Below are 23,090 nucleotides of genomic sequence, written 5' to 3'. Positions count from 1 at the left end.
ATTCTTTAAGTAATCATATGTTATTTAAATGTATTTTATGAGGAAATTTTACATCACTTTCATGAATGGAAGACCAAGTACACTGTGCCGTAATGAGACAGTGACTATAAACCAAACTTCATGGAAATGGAACAATGCTATTACATTTTAGCTACATAGTGATGCTTAACAAAGGCTCTTAGCCTAAAATGCATCTCAGTTTGTTGCAAGTTTTAGAGAGCTGTTTAAGACATGCTAGCGCTAAACTGAGACTTTCCTCCTTGAAGTAATCAAGACTGAATGATCTGATCTGAAATGAAATGATAGCTTTTCTAACCACGTCATTTAATATTAACTGAAATTGTCTCCGCTCGTAAGAGTGCCACATTATAAGACAGTGAGAAGCAGTCACTTATAATGACCCATTGGCTGTTGTGTCACATAGGGATGTGTTCAGTTGCATATAACAAAAATCCAACTCTAGTGACTTAAACAAATAGGGGATTTTATTTGTTTTCACATTAATCAAAATCTGGAGGTAGAGAGTGCAGTGCTGGGGCAGGTGCCCAAGAAACTCATCAACCATCCAGCTTTCTAACCCTCTGCACCACCACCATTAGCATGGCATCCATCCTCCATAGAAGGAGAAAAGGGAAAGGGCAGCCAGCCAAGTCTTGTTTCTTTTCTTTTTTCTTTTTTGGTGAGGAAGATTCACCCTGAGCCAAGATCCATTGCCAATCCTCCTTTTACTTTGCTTTAGGAAGATTAGCCCTGAGCTAACATCTGTGCCAATCTTCCTCCATTTTTTGTATGCAGGACGCCTCCACAGCATGGCTGATGAGTGGAGTAGGTCTGCACCCAGGATCCGAACCAGAGAACCCAGGGTGCTGAAGCAGAGCATGGGGAACTTTAACCACTTGGTCACAGGCAGGCCCCACCAAGTCTTTCTTTTTAACGTGAAAACATACAGCTTATCCTCCAGGTAGACTTCCATTCCCATCTCATCAGTCAGTACGAGTCACATGATGGCTTTTAGCTGTGAGAGCTTCTGGGCATATTTTTCCTGGGCATTCGCTCTCTGAACAAAACTGGGATCCTATTAATAAAGATGACGGGGATAAAGGAGTGTCTAGCAACAACGATGCTAAACTTGTCTCCTTGGAATTGCAAATTATTATCCTTGATACATCTTGTTATCAAGAGAAATTTGTAACAGTTACTCCTCAGGGTCACAGGAAGCATAACTCTGGGTACCATCAATGACACCATATTCCTGCCACTGATGCCATCACATGAGAACGGGCCCACTTACACGGCAATGCAAGCTATAAGAAATCTTAGGTTGGTATTTCCTTGATATATTATAACCTAGGTTTATTGCCAACCACAATTAGTTCAATAGCCCCTCTCTCCCTAGGCCTGTTTTCTTTTATTTCTGACTCTCTAATTGTCTCTACATTATCATTCAAGCACAAATAACAATTCTATCTAAAATATATCAGTGACATCAGCAAAAACGGAATATGTTTTGCTAATCATTTTACTAAATGCCTCACTTCTTCAGAATGTTGGTTTGTTTGTTCAGACATAGCCACCAAATACATATATATATATATATATTTCCCCCCTAATGCTTGGTAGTTGCTGATCTAACTGCATTCTGGTAGCACCTGCTTACATGAGTGATTTATCTCACTCAAACGCACAGAACTATCTCCCCTCCAAAGCAGCTTGAAAATTTAGAAAAAAAATGTAATTGTGAAAAATTGTAGCTCCCATGAGTCTAAGGTTTTAGAAACCTCTCTTATATTTTCCATTTTTCTACAAAATCTAAGGCTTAATGTGAATAATCATTGTGGTTACATTTTATACAGAGAGATTACACATCTGTCAAGATGCTAACTGCCCAAGTCTGCTCTAGTGGAATGAAATGCAGAGGAGAAACACTGTATTTGATAAATCAAGACTTCCTATTTTTGTTTAAACTAACCAGAAGAAAAGCCTACATAGAAGAGAGTCTTAAGAATTGCCATTTTCCTAATGCATGCGTTCAATCTTGACTGTGTCGTTTACATCTGACAATGTTAATAATAGTTGATATTTTTTATTATGCTTGAAAGATCCAAAAGTATTTAAACCTACATAATCATATTTGATTCTAATTTTTATAAAGTAGGTCTAAAATATATTATTTACACTTTATTTTTAAAATTGAAAGTGTTTAAATGTCGGCTATAGAATCTGTATTTCTTATTGCTAGACCATTGGGAAAATTTTCCTTTTCTTAACAAAAACTAACCTGAACTGTTGTATATATTAACAGTGAGCAAAAAGCCCCATAACCAGATATTCCATTCTTGCACTTGCCCTGTACCATGGGTAAATCTGCCAAGTTCCAGCATGAGGACAAGTGTCCCTCTTTTCTACTTGACTGATAGGCTTGAATGACGGAAGTCTGAGAGGAAGAGGAGCTAAAACGGATTATTTTTTCTTTCATGGTTTATAACTTTAGCCATCTTATTTAAGCAGATTTTTCCTACCCTGAAATCTTAAAGATACTCTCCTATACTTTTTCTAAGAATTTTCCAATTCTTTTGGAAATTGTTGTCTCATTTATATTCTTTAAATTACTTGGTATTGACTTTCATGAATGATCTGAGGTGGGGATCAATTTTTTCCCACGTGTATAAGAAATTGTCCTGGAATTGTTTACCGGAGTGTCAATCCTCTCTCCACTAATTTGTGATGCTACTTTTGTCATATATCATTTTTGTCTATTTTTTACAGGATCTGCCTCTGAACCAGCAAAGAGATCACTGTGGCTGTAACAGTTGATATTGCATTGGTTCAGATGTAAAACTTTACATCAGTGCAACACTCTATTAATTTCCAGAGTTTATAATAAGTCAATATTTGTAAAGTTCTCCAATGTTTTGAGGTTGGAGGTATCAGAGAAAATGAGGGAAAGTGTGAAGTCTAGTTGAATTAAGAAATGAAAGAAGAGTGATGATCTGGAGATGAATTGAAGAAAACAATCTCACCAGAGTATTGCAATAATTTATTAGTCTCCGTGCTTTTGTTCTTGTCCTCTTCACATCAGTTTTCTTCTCAACAGCCTAAATAAAATAATTAAAACTCAAGTCGGATCATAGAGCTCCTCTCATCAAATTCTCCAATAACTTCCCAACTCACTTGAAGAAAAATTCAAAGCCTTTAATGTGACCTACACAGTCTAAATAATCTCAGGCTATGTTAACTCTGACTTCATCACCTACCACCTTCCATTTTTGGCAAATTGCTTCAAATACAAGGGCCTCGTTTCAGTTCCAGAAACATGATAGCCATACTTCTGCTGCAGGGCCTTTGCACATGTCTGCATGGAAAACTCCTCTGCTAAATATTGTCATGGCTGCTCCCTCCTTTTATTCTCATCTCTGCTAGAAAGGCATCTCATTGGAGGGCCTTTCCAAAGCCACTCTATATAATAGAGCACTCACCCCACCATCAATCTTTAACCTTTTACTATGCTTTATTTTTTCTCATAGCAATTAATACCCCTAGAAATATATAAATTTACTTTCTTATTGTCTGATCTCTCTCTCTCCCTAACATTTGTAAGCCCCATTTCAACAAGGCCTCAGCTATATTTTGTTCATTGCTATAGCTCAGAAAGTTAGAGCAACTCCTGTTCATTGCAAGCACTGCATCACTCAGTATAAGTTAAATATATAGAGAGAGAAAATTCCATTTACCTTCAAAAAATAATTCAGAACTCAAGGAAGAAGACTAGCAAAAATCATGAACTTTGAGGTCAGAGAGAACAGGAGTTTAAAACCCTGATCAAACATTTATTAAATATGAGATGAGTTACTTTAAGCCTTGATCTTATCATCTGTTCTATGGGATAATGGTACCAACCTCACAAGACTGACTTTATGATTAAATGCCAGTCTTTGAGTGATATAAGTATGTTCCATAATTATCTGTTTGGTTTCCTCAATTGGCATTACTATTTTGTTTAAGGATCAATTCAGAATTTAAAAGTAAAAGCTGAGAAGACCTAGAATGAGATGCAAGGACAGAAACATAATTAACCTGGTTTTGGTGAGACATTTTTGAGTATATTTGCTTTTCAGAAAGGGAGGCAAAATGGAGCCAATATTTATTGAGAATTGGCAATGTGATGATAATTTCATTTATAGTATTTTATTTATTCTCTTTTAATTTTATGTTATATATAAACCTTCTGTTTTACAGATGAGAAAACTGAGAATCAAAGGATTTAAATAACTTGTTCGAAGCCACTCAGGTAGAAGCAGAAGGGCAGAATCCCATTTAAGAGCTGTCTGACACCTCCACCCACCCTTTTCACTACGCTAAGTTTTTTCCACTCAGTAACAAGAAGGTACTAATAAGGTACTTAGCGCCTCTGCTCTAACAGCTGGAATAAATTGAACCAGATTGGGGTTATTAAAACCAACGATAATGGTCTGGTACCACCAGTAAGAGGGAGAAAGATAACTCAAGTTTTAACTTTAAGTTTTTAAAGAGCAGCACTCAAAAATACAACTTTAAGAACTTTTTGCGTTCTACATTGTTTCATAATAAGAAAAACAAAGGCATGTATTTTTTGATGGCTAAAAGCAAACTAGGAACTATAAAAAAAGGGGGCACCTGTTTCTCTAGATTTCCCATGCAAAAAAATTCCCAGTTATAAAAGAACATTCAATGAAATTTTGGGGGTGTTGTGGCACAAGGGAATGTCCAGGGTCTTTTCTAAGAAACCTCCTGGAATGGCGATAAATTAGAAAATTTTTCATTGTCTATCCTTCTTTGTAGACTTCCTAGATTTGTTTCTACTCCTAAAGTAGATCCTTCTACTAGACACCTACTTATTTTAACCAACGACTTTCATCCCTAAAACCCACACACATAATTTCTTTAGATATATTGCTACATCCGCTCTGGTCATAAGTTAGTTTTCCCGGCCAGGAATGATGATGATGATGATGATGATGATGATAACAACAGTAATAATAATAATAATAGCCATAAATGAGGAAAAAGATATCTTATCACTTACTATGTGCCAGGCACTCCTGAAAGCATTTTTCATGTAGTAACCAATGTAGCCCCAAAACCCCATGATACAGGTACTATTATTTTCATCTCCATTTTAGAGGTGAGAAAATAGGGGCACAAGTACATTAACTAAGTTGCCCAAGTGCACACAACCAAAAGGGATGGGGCCTTGAACACACACCCAGCAGCCTGGGACTGCTGCTGGTGTTCTTATCCACTACACTGGGCTGTTGCATAAAGGTGGCTGTGCGTCTTTGATGGGGTGTGAGCCGATCTTTGCGGATTCTGCTGTTTCAGTACTCAAAGAGCACTCTCATTTCCTTATTTCCTAATTATAATGAGGGTGAGAAGAGGCACAACTTTTTGTAGGCTCCAGATAGTGACAATATAATGACCACATTTTCAGAAACACATAGCAGGGACACATGATGTGTTAATGGATGTTTGTGTCAATTTCAGAGTTAAAAGACAGTGTAGAATTCTGCATGACATGGTTTAGAAGCACGAAATGCGGGACTATTTTGGACATTTTGTTGGCATGTGGAATGAGGGGCAAGAGTGTTTGAGATTATATAAGATTAGAAAGTCTGAAATAGGTAAATACTGTCCAGATTTGAAGTAAATCTTTCTGTCAACCAAGAGCTGCCCTAAAAATCTGGCAACTGATCTGGGAGTTAAAAGTAAAAGACCTTAGGAGAATTAACAAAACTTTCTAGTGTACATCCCGAAATGTCAGCATTTATGAGTGATAGATAGAATTCTGTTTACACGGTGAATTTGGGGCCTGTCCCCCCCATAACATCAATGTAAAAACTTTGCACTGTATTTTCTAGTGAAGTTTCATTTTATTATTTCTTATACTTTGTTTTTCCCTTAGGGAAGAAAAAAATAAAACAGAAAATGAAGGAGCAGCTTTTATTCCTGTATTATCCTAATACAATTTCCCTATTAAGTTATGTGGAATTGAAATATATCTGCCCAAAGAAAATTGAAGAAAATGAGAAACTCATTACAAAGAATGTGAATATTAAAAACTAGAATAATGATGCTAACCTGGAACTGCAGAAACAATGGACCTCATAATCATTAATTTCCTGCGTTTCAAGTAGCATGCACTATTGCCTTTCTGAGGCAGAACCTCATGAGATATAATGATGGAGCTGATTGATGAGTCTTTCTGAATGGTTTACATGTAAACCTCTTCCTTCAGTTTATGGCTGTGGTCACTGTTTACAGAGACATTCTTTATCTCCCTGCTGGCTTTAGGTTTTAGCTTTTTACTCCAAAACTTATTGCATTAATTTTTTAAATTGCTACTTGCCATGTTGATCTTTTTGTTATTGATTTCAAGCACTTTTACCAATGGACATTTTTATTTTTCAAAGCTGATTCTTTGTGTACTTTATAATTATGTCTGAACTTTATAATTATGGGTAAGTTTAGAAAATTATCCTCTAAATAAAACTATATCAATTATATAGTCTTTAAACTTCACAATCCCAACCTCCTAAATAAAAAATGTATTGCTCTATCACACTGGCTCACCATGGGTTTAGAAATATAGTCACTTCCTTTATCAAGCAAAAGTACCAATTGCGTATGCCTGAGCAATATCCTTCAGATCCTTCATGGTGTTGAATTTTCAGTTATAATTAAAGGTTAACATAATTGGCTTTTATTGAGGGTGATTATAAGAGATGACCTAATATTAGAAGTCTTCAAAGTGTTGGAAGCTTTATTTTCAAAGTCACAATTTATCATATAGTTTAGTTTCCTTTGCAGACAGCTAGTGGACATGCACAGAAAATTGGTCTGATTCTGCAGGATTGGGAGAAAGCACACAAACTTGAGCACTCAGCACCACAATAGGGAAAGCAAAGGGGAGGCTGTCGGCACCTGCCCTGGCTTTGCAGGATCAAGAAAAAGCATACATTCTCAAGAATTCCCCCCTTAGAAGAAACAAGCACTGTTGAGCAGGAGTATCCATAGAAAAGGTCACAGAAAGCCTCTGAATCTCTAGCAGGGCTGGCAGGTAAAGGTATTTCTCTCCTGAAGCCAGTCAGTAAAGAAGACTAGAAGAGGTGACTGCTTCTTCATAGGTGAAGACAGCAACTCTAGACTTCAAGGAACACAAAAAATCAACAAAACAGGACCCCACCAAAGCAACACAATAATTTTTCAGTAACTGACCCCAAATCTACAATTTATCTGCCAAAAAATTCAAGATAGTCATTTTAAGGAGCTACAAGAAAACACAAAAAGACAGCTCAACAAAGTCAGGTTAACAACATAAGCACAAAATGAGAAGTTTAACAGAGAGATAGAAATAATAAAAAGGGACCAAACAAAGGCTGGAGCTGAAGAATACAACAAATAAAATCAGAAAAATGCAATAGAGAACACCAACAGCAGACTTGATCAGGCAACAGAAAGGGTCTGTGAACTCAAAGACAAGTCTCTTGTAATCATCCAGGCAGAGCACAAAGAAAAAAAATGAGGAAGGGTGAAGACAGCCTATGTGATTTATAGAACACTATCAAACAAAATACTTCATGCATTATGGGAATTCCAGAAGGAGAAGAGAAGAATAAACGGGCAGAAAGATTATATAGAGAAATAATAGCTGAAAACTTCCCAAATCTGGGGAGACATATAGATATCCAAGTTCATTAGCTTTCCTTTTATAAGGAGGAGAAAACAAGGCTAGAAAGAAGCAGATGTGGGATGAGCAGGTGGCGTGATTGTAAAGTTAAGCAGAAAATGGTTTGTCTCTACAGTCAGCCAATTCTCAGAAGGGTCCATTAAGGAGAATTGTTCCACGTTTCAATGTTTGCTTAAATTTAGGGGCAAGACAAAGTTCAGGGACCTGAAAGAAGGAAAGAAGCATGACTAAAGTCAAGTTAGTGGGCATTTTGTTCAGATTAGTCGTGGAGACAAACAGTTCAGCTAATTGTTTATGAGATGAGAATGGGAATTTGGAGGGTCTATGTCAGGCTTTGTCACAGATAAAGGAGGAGGACATCTGTGAGTTTTCTATAAGTCATACAGGAAAGGGTGATTCTTTGCAGTAAGCTGTTTCCCAGAATGCAAACAGGTGGGGGATTTGTTAAACATCACTGTTTTTCAGGAGCACAGGCCTCAGGTAGAATTCAACGTTGTCAGGTTTTACTAGAATATGGAATTCTCTACAAGGAAATGAATCAGAGTTCTACTAAATTGTGGAAGAAATGGTATTGCCAATGAGACAAGTCTAATCTTTTAAAAATCCCCTTTGACTCGTCAAACTTTAAAACATCTCTTGATATCCCACATTTGTATGAGTAAGAAACAGCCTACAGAAGTTGTATATCCTCCAAGTTGGGCATTTGTCCCAATTTCACTTCAAATATGGCCGTGGAGGATAATGGACGAGGAAGAACCTCAGCTATCTCTGAGCCTGGGGTCATAGAGCACAATGAATAAGGGTTACATGCAAGAATCCTGGGCTATTTAAGGAACGTCCTCGCCTCAAGGTAGGGGGCATTCACTTTTGCTATGGCTGAAATCTTGCCTTAAAGAAGAACATTTTCATTGTGAATATCCTGCATCCTTTAATGGTAAATCCATAGAAACTTGAAGATAGATTGTTCTTTTAGATCTTAGGCCACTGGACCTTGAGAAGCCAGGTCTGGATATGATGGTAAAGATTGTGAAACTCCTGGAGATTCTGGAATTTTGAGTTGGATGGAAGGAGCAGGGTGGATGTTTTTTTTGCCTCCCTTGGGGAAATGGGGAGTGTCTACTGTGTTTGGGAGGAAGGGCTGGAGATTCTTGCTCCCACTAATCTCTTTGCACATAATTAGTCTTATAGGACTAGCTGTGACCAATGGAATGTGAGTATATATATATATGGAAGAGCAATTTCCTCCCCCAAAAATAGAAGGTATGAATCTCAATGTCCAAAATTTAAAAGCAAATAAGATAAAACAAGCTGCTCCGGATATGTATGCTGATGGCAGAAGGAGGAACGGGTTAACATATATCCAGAATATACTAGATGTCAGTAGTTGGAGCACATACTTTAGTGACATCTCCTTAAAGCAGCACCAAAATTTATACAGATGAGAAAATCTAGGCTCAAAGAAATTAATAACTTGCTGAGGGTCAAGATATGACTAACAATTGGAAACAGTTTTCAAACTCAAATACATTGGATTTTTTTGACCACACTGTACTGCTTCCAACTAAAATTTGCCAGCTATCGTATCCAGCATTTTCTTCTCTATCTTTGTCAACTTCTTTGTTATTGTCATCATCACTATCAATAGCAACAATATTATGATGATTATCATCACTATCATTATCATCCCACTTAGCATTTATAGTGCTGTATAACCAGAACTGGACTAGGTACTTGCCATCACTATCTCTAACCCTCATTATCAAGTATATCTTTATCGCACTTATCATTTGTGGAGCCTAAGTTATGTGCCATAACCTAGGCCAGATACTGGGCATACATTATCTCCAGGCTTCACGACAACTTTCTGAGTGAAGTAGTTACTATTACTATTTTCCTGGAGCAGAAACTCAGGCTTTGAGAGATTAAGAAACCAGAATTCACACACTTTGAAATAGAGTTCATCTTGGTTACCTGGCATACAGCCAAGATAGTATACAAACTCCTCAATATATGCAGTGCATTATGTTTTTTCTGAAATCTTTCTCACATATTGCATTATTTGATCCCCATAAGAATTCTTAATGTGGGTAATTCTTAGAGATGAAAAAATTGAGAAGCATAGCAGTGACGATGCAAGGCTCAAATGTCTTGGGGGAAGAGCTGAAGCTTGAATGTGTCTCATTGTGATGCTCTTTCCACCCCTTCACAAGGCCTACTTTCAATGGTAGCTTCCACCACCATTGTTCATACACAAGTGAAAATGGTAACCAACAAGTCCCCCTGACCAGACTTTTGAAGCTCTGTCTTGCTTCTCTGGTTTGGAGGAGATAAATTTTTTTAAAAACATCATCATTTTACTACCTTTTCTATAGCAGACATAGCTCAAGGGAGTTTTTAATTAGAGATTTTTAATTTTGCTTAGATGTGAGAGGTGGAGAGAAACTAAATATGAAACACAACAAAAGACAAGTATGCTTTTCACTCTCACAAAACACCTTTTTTCTTTTTGCTATTGACTTCTACTCCTCACAACCATAGACAATGATTCGCAGAACCGGAGCAGGCTGTGGGGTAAGCACAGTGTGTACTACTGGCTAGGAGTGTACAAGAGAGAAGGGTTCTACCTCACCTTTGCTCCCAACCATCTCTGAGACAAAGCATTGCTTCCTCAGACCATTGCTTATGGTTTTATAGTACTGAAATTCTCTGCATTGCTCATCAGCAAAAGGATAGAACTTAAATGGTATGGTGGTGGAGGGGGCAATTATGCATCCTTACTTGCTATTGCATACATATGTGCATTTGCATATGGAAATTCTGAGCCAAGGAGGGCTTCCTCCTGCCCCCAAGTTTGGCGAGGTTGGACAGAAGAACCAACTTAAAGTCACTTTTCAGGGTCTTTGGAATAGGATAGGTAGATAATAAATCTTTGGAAGACTGCTGGCTGCATTTTTAATCCCTCAAAATGTGTGTATCTGTTTGGAATGCACATATTCCCAACCACATTTGAGCCAGCCCCGTGGTATGAAACCATGAGGCCAAGTCCAGAAAATCCATTTTATGATGGCCAGCTCAGAATGTATGAGCTGGGTGATCAAGGACATCAGAGGAACCCATAATTCTTGCATGTATTGTTGAAAAATGTTGTGTATGGCAACAACAATTCTGGGGCAAAGAATCTCCTATTGGAGCAAATTGGTATTAATTTTGTAGCCTCTCCCACTAAGACAGAAAATGTGGCATTGAAAATCTTCACTTTCCCCTCCACCTGTGCCACAGAGGAGGCTGGATAAAGGAGGGATGGACATCATACATGGGCATGGGGGAGACACAAGATGTGTACCCAGAAAAGGTAGCCCATGGTCTGGAACACGAATGCTATAAATTCACCAGGAAAGCATTATTAAAAATTTCCAGCCCCATAAATGCTGCCATTAATCACTTTCAAATTAACCTGATGTGAGTTAAATTATTGCAAGTTCCTGTGTAAATTAAATCATTATTAGTTGCAGGCTTTTTTTCTTTTTGGTAGAGGCAGCAGCTGAGAAGGGAGGGATGGGGAGACCTACTGGTTTCAATTTACAAAAGAAGGTTTGGGGGGAAAAAGATTTTTGCTTGATTACAAGAGCAAAACCACTTCACAGTATAATATCACAATAATTGTAGCCATATATCATAACATGTCATAAGTCCAGGTGAAAGCTCAGCCGCCTTTCGTCAGCAGCAGCCAAGAAGGCAAGAAAAGCGAGAGTGAAGTAATGGTTTTCTTTCCCCTTATTCCACTAGAGAGCAGTGTTCTTTTGTACAAATCAGGTAGGTTGTTTTCTGCAAAGAACCTGGGAGGAAAATCTTCTACATAAGAGAAGTTTTAGTAGCAACAGAAAGGCCCCTCCCTTGCTGTAAAGCTAAGCGTTCTGAATAAAAGATGACAGTATTTTCCAGCAAACTTCGCTTTCATTTTAGTAGGTGTACTTCTGATGCTATCTTCTTTTCATATGGAAAAGGTGTTGGCTATCCAAAAATAGATAGTGTAAACTATAGTCTACCTGCTACAGTAAACTTTCTTGGATGGCAGTCTCCTGCCCAAACAGATCAGTCAGTAATCAACCATTAGTTATCTTTCTAGGTAAAACAAGGACGTTAATAAGAATTTTTAAAACTACCTAAAACAATTCAGGAGACAATAAACAATTGTGTCACGAATAGGAATAAAGGCAGATAAAAGGGAAAAGTAAAGAGAAGGAATACAAATGTGTCCTGAAAATTTTCCGACCCCCTCTTTTTTAACTCATTATACTGCGGGTACCTTTACTGCTATTGTTGAGAACAGCAAGTTTGCATTGTAGGTTATTTGTCAGCTTCTCTAAGAGAAAATATTCTGTCACAGGCAATTTGGCTACGAACTCCTTGACGGATCACTTGACATTCCAAGAAGCCCAAGGCCACGCTAACAATAGCTGAAGTTTGTCTCCTCATTTCATGTTGTGTCAATATATTTCTAACCCTTCAGTCTCCAGCAGATGGAAACAGGCAAAGCAAGACCAGTTGAGTTTATGAGTGTGTGTGTATGTAACTGACTGCCTTTCTTGTTCAATAAGAATTAAATTACTGGGTAATTTTGGTTTCTTCTGGAAGGAAATGAATATGCTCTTAAGTATTTAGAATCACTAGAGAGCCTTTTAGGCATTCCTGGATACAAATCAATGTCACCCGAAGTGTGGTTTCCTTATGGAGTCAGCCCCATTTTTCTCCATTTGCTCTTGGTATTATTTGTTTGAAGGGCCGCACCACTTTGCTATTTCCTTTTCCTAAACACACTGAACAATATAGTTGTAGGCAAAAATATCTTGGGAGAAAATAAATGGGGAAAAATCTGAGGGCTGACAAAGAACAATAGCAAAGGCTCTTCAGAATATTTACCATGTTAAGTTAGAGAAATTGGAACATATAAAGCGTCAAGCTTGACATCAGCAGATCCTGGGATTTATCTGGGTCTGCTCATCTTTGCCAGGGTGCTGCCCCCTTGACGCAGTAGATGTAGAGAATTTAATATTCCTTGACCAAAATAAATATGGGCTTCCTGTATAACAAATCCGGGTATCCTGAAGAGCAGTGTTTCACATAAGAACTGACACATAGATGATGCTGAATAAACAGGACTGAAGACGTGAAAGATTGAATGGTAAACAATTCCTCCATTCCAATCTGGACTAATACCAAATACTTGGGCTCCAACTACAACAAGAGCTCTGCTCATATCACAAAAATCCATAAATCTATGAATTAGATATCAAGAATAGTACAGAGGACTTCACAGAGGCCCTATAAACACACAGACCTGGGTCTGAATCACGGCTTTACCACGTATTTTGTGTGTCACATGCTGCAAAGCTCTCTGAGCATCACCTTCAGCATTTATACAAACAACGGGATTAACAATTCTTCCCTTCCAGAATTGCGTGGATGACAGGGAACTTTGTTTTGTTCAAAACAGATGCTTGAAATAGAAGAAAATATTTCTAAATAAGTGAGGTCACCCAGCCAGAGGAGTAACCTCTCGCTTTTAAATGAAATCTTTTATGAGGTCAAATTATCTTAATAATCCAGGGGAAATGCTAAAAGACTAGAATTTCTTGGCTGCAATCACATTTTGCATCCTTCTGGGAAGACCAGTCAGCTAAATAAATAATTAAAGTGAACCATCTAATTTGAAACCTCTCGAATATTTCAGCCTTAGAGCAGAGGAGAACAGAGACCTTCCAAAGTTTTTTGGATTTGGAATCAATGCTTTGAAAGGCATTTAAACTGTAATTCATATACCCATTTGAGAGGGCAAGTTGGCGATATGTTCAAAAGCCTTAGAATTATTCTTAAAGTTTGAAGTAGTAATTCTATTCCAAGAAATCCATCCCAGAGAAATAACAATCAGAGATATGCAGTCAAAATTTACAGACATGACTGTTTATAACTTTTTTTATAATCGTGAAAAATGGGATACAATAGGAGATTAGTTAAATATATTATGATATTTCCTTACAATAGTCTATTACAAAGCCATTAAAACTGTATTTTCAAATAATGTTTAATGACATGGAAAATGCTCAAATATAAATTTAAGTGAGAAAGGAGGATATAAAACTGAATTTACAATGTGATGCCAATTTTGTAAAACTGAGCATTTCACATAATTATTTTTATTCAACATGTTTTAAGTAGTCAGCTAAAATATTGTCAAAGCATACAGAGTTAAGACAAATGAATTTCAAGTTTAAGAATAAAATACTGGTCTCTCTTCTCTACATCTATCTCAAGCTCAGATTAATAATCATGAGCATAGTATGATACAGTCCACATTTTCTTCTTCACACATTTTGTTGTTCTCCAAATTCTGACATAAGGATATATAACATTTACTGACAGAAACAAAAACAATAAGTTTTGTTTAGATTTAAGTACAGAGGGATTGCAGTCTAAGATATTGTCATTTACTGTGCACCACTACACTGAAGGAATTTGTGACATATTTGGCAACTTTTGGGTGGGCCCAAATGAATGAGATTTGTACTTCATCTGAATCTCCAGGGAGGAAGAGCATGTTGTGATGAAATCTACACAGCTACATCTGACCAACTAGTTAAGGAGACTCTACAGAAGTTTGTTTGCAAGGAGATTGCAGAAAACCAACGGGAGTATAACAAAACTAAGTGAAGAGGCAGAATCTGGATACTTTTAGTGACTTTCAGAGAAAGATATTGTCCGCAGGTTGCCTCAACTCAAAGCTAGCCTTGCCCAACCCTATGGAATCCTGTTAGAGGCAAAAGGAGAGGCAGAGAGAATTCTGGGTGAAACCTAAACACACCGCTTCCCTGAACTCTGTAACACATTTGGGTCCAAACAACATTTCTTTGGGATCTCTACCACAGATTGTTATATGAAAAACAAAAATAGGCATTCTTCGTTCCTCTATACCCTGAAGACTTATAGACTCTGCAGAGAAATTGCAGGCTAAGTTTATCAATGAGAGAGACTTTGCACTTGGCCCAGCAGCCACTGGCAGGAACATCACTATTGCTAACGGAGCAGCTCTGAGAAGCACTGTGCCTGAAAGAAAGTGAACATTGTCTTGAAGACATGTGAGGTACCACTAGGTGCTCCCAGATAGGATGAGGAGAGAGGTGATTTGTATGCAGCTGGAGTTTCTGAGTGAGAAAGAGAGACAGACAGAGCCAGGAAAATGAAATACGTTTTCGTTCTATTTCCCTAGAAGCTATTTATTTTCAGATCAAAAGCTTAAGTTGTTTACTGAATCAAGAGTTTCACACCCTTCCACCTGTGGGGACAGTGAACTAGATCAAAGTCCTCAGGACTGATCCAGAGCAAAATCAGTGCTGAGTTGGATTTATAAGGAACATTGTAATGAATATGATCAAAATGGAACACCAGAATGTTAGCCCCAATGTTGTACAGAATGTAGAATGACGGACGGTACGTTTCAACAGGCAAATATACACTGCTAATTTCTGCTGTTAAAAAGTATTTGTTATATATCTGGCTAACTCAATACACTATCAGGGTTCATCTGACCCAGCTTTATGAATTCTTTTTAGAATAGTTCTATTTGTAAGTATTAATATTTAATGACTTTTATTCTTTCTTGGGTATCTTCCAAAGCATTAAAAGAAAGAGTCACATTATTTTGTTAAACTAGAATAAAACTCATTCTGTTTTGTAATTATGGTTTGGATCCAGTGGAAGCTTTTATACATCTAAGATACATTCTAAGTTCTTAGTGATTTTGTTTTTTTCCTCTGTCTTGAAAATTTTGTTATTTAGTCATCCTAGGAATTATTTTCTCATTACTTATCAATTATTCCCAGATATACTTTAGAAAAACAATAAGAAAACAGAAGAATAATTAACTTACCTAGAAGAAGAATAAAATATTGAAATAAATACTCACTAGTGTACCACCCTTCAGTTCTCTTCTTGGCTGTTCAAAGTATTACATCATCTTTTGGGAAGGTATAAAAGGAGACTGGAGGCATCCTCTTTGTAGTCTACTTTCAGTTCCCATTGAACATAATTTTGAACTCAGAATTTTTCATGTTCTTCCCATAATGGCAAACAGAAGAAAATAGAGAAAGAAAGATATTTCACAACTGCAAGATGATTCAGAAACCAAATGCAAACAGATGGATAGACGCACTTTATACTCTAATGATGATAGTGAAATTCATCACATAAGCAAAATGTCACATTACAAACATTAAGATTATAATATCCTCGTTGAATTTTCTCAAATTCAAAAATCAATATATATTTTGACACATGTGTTTCTAAGAATGAAAAAAAAAATATGGTTTTCCCATATGGTTAGTCATTCAACAGAAAGCACTATGCAATATTTGTGACAAAAACTGGACCACCCCTTTTTGTTAAAAGGATGAGTGGCAGTATTCATTCAGCCATTATGATGTCTGTGCACCAAATTTTACTTGATACAGTTTGTAAGCAGGCAAAGGCTGAAGACAGATGTGTATAAAATGGTGGTTGGAAAAAAATGTCATGTAGAAATGAAAAAAAAATCATTGATCATTCTGAATGGTGTTTATAAATGTAAAACTGAAAACGGTTTGTAATTACAGAGCAAAGAAGATGCAACCAAACTTAGGTCAACCAAAAGTTTCAAAAATTATTTTTACATATTACATTTTGATAATGCAAATGCAATAAGAACAAGAATTAACAAGAAGCTAGAACCTATTATATATGTATGTGAAATATAGACTATGTGTTACAAGATGGATATGTCCCAGGTTCTTGCCTGACCGCTCATGAACAATTATTTGCATTCAGAGGATGTTGCCCATTGTGGGCAAATAGAACGTCAAAATCGGGAAAATAGGAACTAAGATTTTGTTTATGTTCAAATTCTTATTAAAATTCCTAAATGGTTTTCACTACCCCCCTATTCTTACTGTTGTGAAGTTTTTGTAAAATAACTTAAAAATATAAAGAATTAATAAGAAGAATACATTGGATCCAGATGGTAAATGGCAATGGCTGTTTTTTCTGGCATACTAGAATGAGGCTTTAGCGTGAGGACTAGAAGTGGTTAGGTTCTTGAACTGGACCCAGGTGTGATGCTGAACTAGGAACATTTCATGGCACAGTTCTGGGAGTTGTTTAAACCAAGGCACATGTGGTAAAAATAAAATTTGGGGCCAAAATTACAATTACATAAAAGGCGCTAATGTCTTAAGACAAACACAGCAGTGGATTTCTTGGCCAATCTTCCCCTCTCTCCCTTCCCCTAGCCTTCTTTCTGCTTCTATCTTCTCCTTCACTTTCCTCCCTGTCTCTTCCTCCTCCTCCTTTTGTGAGTCTGGATTAATTTAGGAACTACTGAAAGAACATCTAAATGGCTGTCCTCACTTTATTCCAATTACGGATCAAAAGAGAAAATGTTGGCTGCCTCTCAAGGAAAGCCAATCCACTGAACTCTTCCAGACAATTTTTTCAAACCCAAGGGATTTATATGGTTTCAGAGGAAAGACTCTAAATAAAGAATAATTACTTTAATCTCAACAAATATAGTTTGCAGGACATCCTTTTCATAATCTTGATTGCTTCAAAGTAATGATTTAGTCTGCGCATATTTATTAAGCAGCTACTATCTGCCAGACACTGTAAATACAAAAACAAATAAGACATGGTCCCTTATCTCAATGAGAAATGGATGCAAATAGTAAGCAATTATAATAATTTAAGAGCAAAGTAAGCAATAAAATGTACAAGGAGAGCAACTCACAGAAAAAAAGGTAATGCATCCCCAGGGGAGAGACCTGTTGAAGCAATACAAAAAAAATGTAGGCTGACTTTTTTTTAAGCATTCTCTATAGTTTTTGTTTATTTCATAGGTAAGCAAACAAGATTTGTTTACTCTGTGACAATAAAGTGTCTGACATAGCCGTCACAAGCTTAAGTTTCCTATGTCACCTTCTCATTGTTTCAAGGTCTATATGATTGAAGAGTCCCTTTGGCAATCCAGCTATGTGAGAATGATGCCTTAACTTTGAACTGACCTTTGCCCAACCAAACTAATGTTTCTTGCCAATGGCCTAGATCTCATTCCAAAAGGGCCATAATGTCATAAAATGGATGAAATGGATTTTTTCGGCTTACCCATTAGGGTAATAAAACACTGTAAAATCTACATCCAAATACACACAATAAATTTCCATTGCTTTAGGGGCAAAATTAAAGCATTTCCATTTCCTTTTTATTCTGGATCACAGCCCTGACTGTTTTGGGTCTTTTATCCCCACTGCCCCTCCCCCCACCCCCGTGCACTTCCAACTCTCAAGGTCATTTTCTTTTTAAAAGCTAGCCTCTTAACTTCTAGAATAGCTGCTCTCTGGGAATGCTCATTTTTTTCTCCCATTTAATTTGCCCCTTCTACACCCACCCCTCAGGTCCCATATTTTCAGCAATGCAAATTGGGCAATTATTTACTTTTTGCTTGAGTTTAAAAAGCACATCCACAGGCACACCAATGCATTTTGGATTGGAATCGTGCAGAAAAATTACTGGTAACTTGATGAATCTGCAAGTAATTTTACAAAAATGTTTAGCGAGTTTTGCCAAGGATGTCTGACCCCTGGCCTTGCTTCAACTGATGTAAGTTTTTGAATGTTTGGCCTGGTCTGATCAGCACCAGCTGTGAGTGCTTCGGTTGTGCACATCAGACGCTAAGTGAAGGAGAAAGGACGGCATACTCCAATGCAGGTTTGACAGCTTGTGAACTAGGATAGAAATAAGACTTCAGTTGAAACTGAAGCATGCCTTTCAGTTCTGCTAAGCTCTCCTTTGCTCAGTTAAGCTATTTGATTGTACCCTGGTGTCACTTAAAATCTCTCTCAGTCAGATGCTGCTTGGACCAGAGAGAGTGGATATCTCTAACAAAAGCTAAGAGAATTCATTAAAAAATAGTTTTGCTTAATAAGGATCTTTAAAATTATGTTTTTGGTCCAAACTTCTTTATAGAATTCTCAGAGAGAAAATCTAAACAATATAATATTAATAATGTGTTGTAATTTCCTCAGCCATCAATAAGAAACTATTCCAGGACATATAGTTTTAGTAGAAGTTAAAATGGGTTAGCTTTTTTATTTTTGCTTTGAAAGATCATGGGGCTTGTGAAAGTATGAAATGCCAACATGGAGATGCCCCTAAAATCCATTTATAAAAGTGGAATTGGGTATTGTATATTTCATTATATCTAATCATAAACTATCTAGGACAAGGTTTATAGTAACAGAACAATATGCATTTGAGGTTGAGAATGGCAGACACAGTAGCTAAAGACTAGTGTTGGGAGAAAGGTGTTAGAGGTTGGTGGTGGAATGTCCATCAGAAAAAACAAAACAGTATCATCATTCAGTAGCCAAAAAGTTTAAACAACCCAAATGATGAACCCCACTGATGAACAGAGAAATAAAACATGGTATATCCATACAATGGAATATTATTCAACAATAAAAGGGAATGAAGTACTGATGCTTGCTACAACATGGATGAACTTTGTAAACCTTGTTATAAGAGACAGAAGCCAGAAACAAAAGGCCACATATTGGAGGATCCCATTTATATGAAATATGCAAAATAGGCAATCCCATAGAGACAGAAAGTGGAATGAAGAGTGACTCCTAATGGCTATGGGATTTACTTAGGAGTGATAAAATGTTCTGGAACTAGATAGTGACGATAACTGCACGACTTTGTAAATATAGTAAAGACCACTGAATTGGATACTTTTAAGAGGAAATTTTATGTGATATGTATTATATCTTATAGCTTTTTTAATTTTAATTTTTTTTAAAAAATTGTATGAGGAAGGAAAAACAAGCCAACTTGTAATTTTGAAATGTGAGATGCACATGTTGCATTTTTATGTGCTCTCTATTCTCTCCCTCTGGAACTCAGTATGTTAGAAAATCTCATTGCATTATCTAGATCTCTTAACATTTCTTTCACATTCTCTACTTCTTTATCCTTCTCTTCACCATTCTAGGTCACTTTTTAAAATCTAATTTTCTGCTTATGAATTTTGCAATTTCAATTTTTCAACTGTCTCCTTTCTTCTTAAGCCTACATATTGAGATTTGAGTTTTAATTATTATAATTTTTCATTTTTAGATATTATGTTTGTCTTTTTCAAATCTGTCTGTTTTTGTTTTCCCCTCTTGTTTCTTAGTCATGTATTCAATACCCTCTTTGATTTCTTCAATCATAATAAACAGGCTTTTTAACGATCTCTATCTGATAATCCCAATATCTTCAACTTTGTGAGACGAATTCTTCAGTTTGTTGTTTCTATCAACTCTCATTCACAGTATCTTGCTTCCTCAAGTATGTCCTTTGTGTGTGGGGGTGGGGGGAAGGTGAGAGATGTGCTCCTTACAACTTTATGGTGAGTTTTGAGAGTTACTCTTAAACATCACTTTTCCATTAAGGATTTGGTTTGGCTTCTGTTAGGTTCCTGGATAAAGACGGATCCAATATACTTTAAAACTAAAATCCCAGTTTGGGGATTTTCAGAATACCAGGTGAGCATCAGTTATAACCCAAAACTTGTGTGAGAGCTAGAGGTGGTTCTAAATCCTCAAGAGAGAATTTTTTCTTTCTTTTTGCTAAATCCTTACCAGGGAAAAGTCTGAAACAGACACGCTATCTTCAACGTTTCTCTTTTTTTTAAAGTAATTCCTATTTCAGTGGAAAATAGGAGGTCTCCTCTCAAGGACTTTGGCTTTATCTGGGATTTTATGACCTCATTTTGTGCAGGCCCTAATTTTTGTCTCCTTCTCCCTACAAACATATCATACATTGAAGTCAATTAAAATGAAGAATCTCATTTGTATAGGAATGTATATTGTAGCTTTATTTTTACCATCCCCAAGGTGAAAACAATCCAAACATCAATCCACAAGAGAGAATGGATGGATAGTGGGATATATTTTTATAATGGAATCCTCCTCAGCACTAATAAAAAAATAAACCAACTGATACACAAAATGATATGGATAAATCTCAAAACATTCTGTTGGAAAGAAGCCAGACCAAGTAAGTTTGAAATCAGGCAAAACTAATCTAAAGTGATAAAAATCATTCTGATTACAAATAGGGAGTTGCAACTAACAAAGAGGTATGAGAAAACTTCCTTTATCTGAAAAAATTTTTTATCTTAAGTGGGGTTATGTGGAGATATTTGTATAGTTGACAAGACATCAAATTGTACACTTATGGTCTGTGTGTTTCAGTTTATATAAATTTTATCTCCATAAAAATGATAAAGAATCTCTGGAAGAGGTAACAAACCAAATATTTGACAGTTTTGTAGATAAATGAAAGCAAAATAGGGTGAGTGATGACCTTTTAGAACAGAAGAAGGCAGAAAAATCATATGGATCAGTGAATAAAAATAAATTTTAGTTTATTTAGTCTCATCTAAGGATCACAAGTACATAGCATGTATCCCAGTATATTCTCCCCCTCCACACATGGTCAACATCACCAATTGTTTCAACAATTTTTAGTTTTACTTTGACTCAAAATTTTCTCTTCAAAAACATTTCTAGGAAATCATTGCCAACTCACAAAAGAGATGGAAATTATTCCCCACTAGCATTTTAAACAGCCATAAGTAAAATGTATTAATTCCTCTTTCGCTCTCTTATCGTGCATTGAGTCTATCCTTAAATGCTGTTAACGTTAGCTAAAACTTATATTTAAATTCTGAATATATCTGTCCGCCTCCATTACCACCATCCTCGCCCAGCCACCACCATCTCTTAACTGGACCAGTACTCCTTAGTTGTTCTGTGTCTCCTTTTTCCATTCTGCCTTTCTACCTAAGAGCAGAAAGATTTTTTTTAAAATATGTCAGGTAGGGGGCCCCCACATCCTTTAGAGCAAAGGCCCCGTCCTTATCACGGCCTAACTCCCCTGTTAGTCCTAGCTCCAACTAACTTTCCTGTCTTTTCTTCTACTATGCTCCCCCTTGATCTCTGTACCAGGGCCAGGCTGAACTCTGTCGTTCCTTCAACACAGCGTGCGTGCCTCTGCATGTTCGCTGTCCTAGCACTCATCGTCTCTTCTGCTGAAAACACGTTCCAAGTTATCTTCATGGCATGTCACCACACTTTATTCAAGTATCTACTCAAACGTCAACTCACCAGGGAAGCATTTCCAGACCATTCAATTTAAAACATTACACAGTCCTCTCTCCCCTGCGCACACTATATCTCCTTTCGACACTTGACCTTTTTTTAAAGCACTTATCATCACACATGCACGCACATACATGTCCCACCCTTCCAGACACAAACACAATTTTATTTTCTGTCTCTTTCTACTTGAAAGTGAAATTCATGCACATGGAGAGTTTATTTCTTTCACTGCCCTATCTCCAGATCCTAGAATGTAGTCCTTTTCATTGATAGATCTCCACGACCTGGGACACAGTAGGAATTTCATAAATATTGGTTCAATGAATACACTCAAGGAATTTATATTTGGGAGAAAAAAAAATACTGTTACATCTCTCTCCTTGAGGTCAAAAGAGAAAAACAAAACACTGCTCTTCTCTCTTCCCATATTATCATATATCTGGAGACAACATTTTTGAAAGGAAAAATATGCGTTCTACCCATACTACAAATTATATGCATGTAGGGCAAGTTACTTGATGCTTTAATTTTTTTATTCTTTTTATTTCTGTGCTTCGATTTTTCTAACTTATATTGACCCGAACTCAAATTCACTGATGCTTCAATCTACTTTGTCAATCTACCGTTAAGTCCATCCAAAAATTCTTAATTTCAGACCTTTTATTTTCCAGTTATATAATGTCCATTTGATTTTCTTTTTAGAGTTTCTATTTCTTTGTTAAATTGTTACTTTTCAATTATTGTATTCATCATTGCCTCTATTTTCTTTAACATATTTATGGTAACCATTTTAAATTCTTTTTCTACTAATTCTAAAATCTGAGGCTATGTGTCTACCTCTACTCCTTATTTTTGTTCTTGATTTTGGGTGATGTTTCCCTGATTCTTCATATGTCTTGCAATTTGTAGATACATGTCAGATATTATATATTAAAAATAAAAAAAATAAAGAGACTTAAATATCTGCCCTGTCCCCAAAGAGAGCATACCTTTTCCTTTCTCTGGCAGGTAGGGCAAGAAGCTGAATATATATTGATTTATTCAGGAGATGTCCTATGTCAGCAAGGGGTTGCAATTTCAGTTTAATTCATGTCTTGTTTCAAACCTTTTGAGGATAAGATCCACGCTATCTGTATTAT

The 23,090-nt window shown here is 36.6% G+C and overlaps 1 long non-coding RNA gene across 3 annotated transcripts in view; it reads right to left on the bottom strand.

Moving 5' to 3' along the window:
* Positions 1–656: 656 nt before the first annotated feature.
* Positions 657–23,090, bottom strand: part of LOC139078792 (uncharacterized) — a 94,789-nt gene continuing 72,355 nt past the window's right edge. For all 3 annotated transcript variants that reach the window (XR_011531907.1, XR_011531905.1, XR_011531906.1), the window contains 2 exons: positions 15,684–15,831; positions 657–3,095 (listed from right to left, as the gene is read on the bottom strand). This is a non-coding gene — a long non-coding RNA (uncharacterized lncRNA). The remainder of the gene's footprint in view (positions 3,096–15,683; positions 15,832–23,090) is intronic.

The sequence above is a fragment of the Equus przewalskii genome, chromosome 22 (assembly GCF_037783145.1).
Source record: "Equus przewalskii isolate Varuska chromosome 22, EquPr2, whole genome shotgun sequence".
Classification (NCBI taxonomy): Eukaryota; Metazoa; Chordata; class Mammalia; order Perissodactyla; family Equidae; genus Equus; species Equus przewalskii.
Note: the sequence above shows the minus strand (reverse complement) of the source record. Positions and strands in the feature narration are given on the sequence as shown.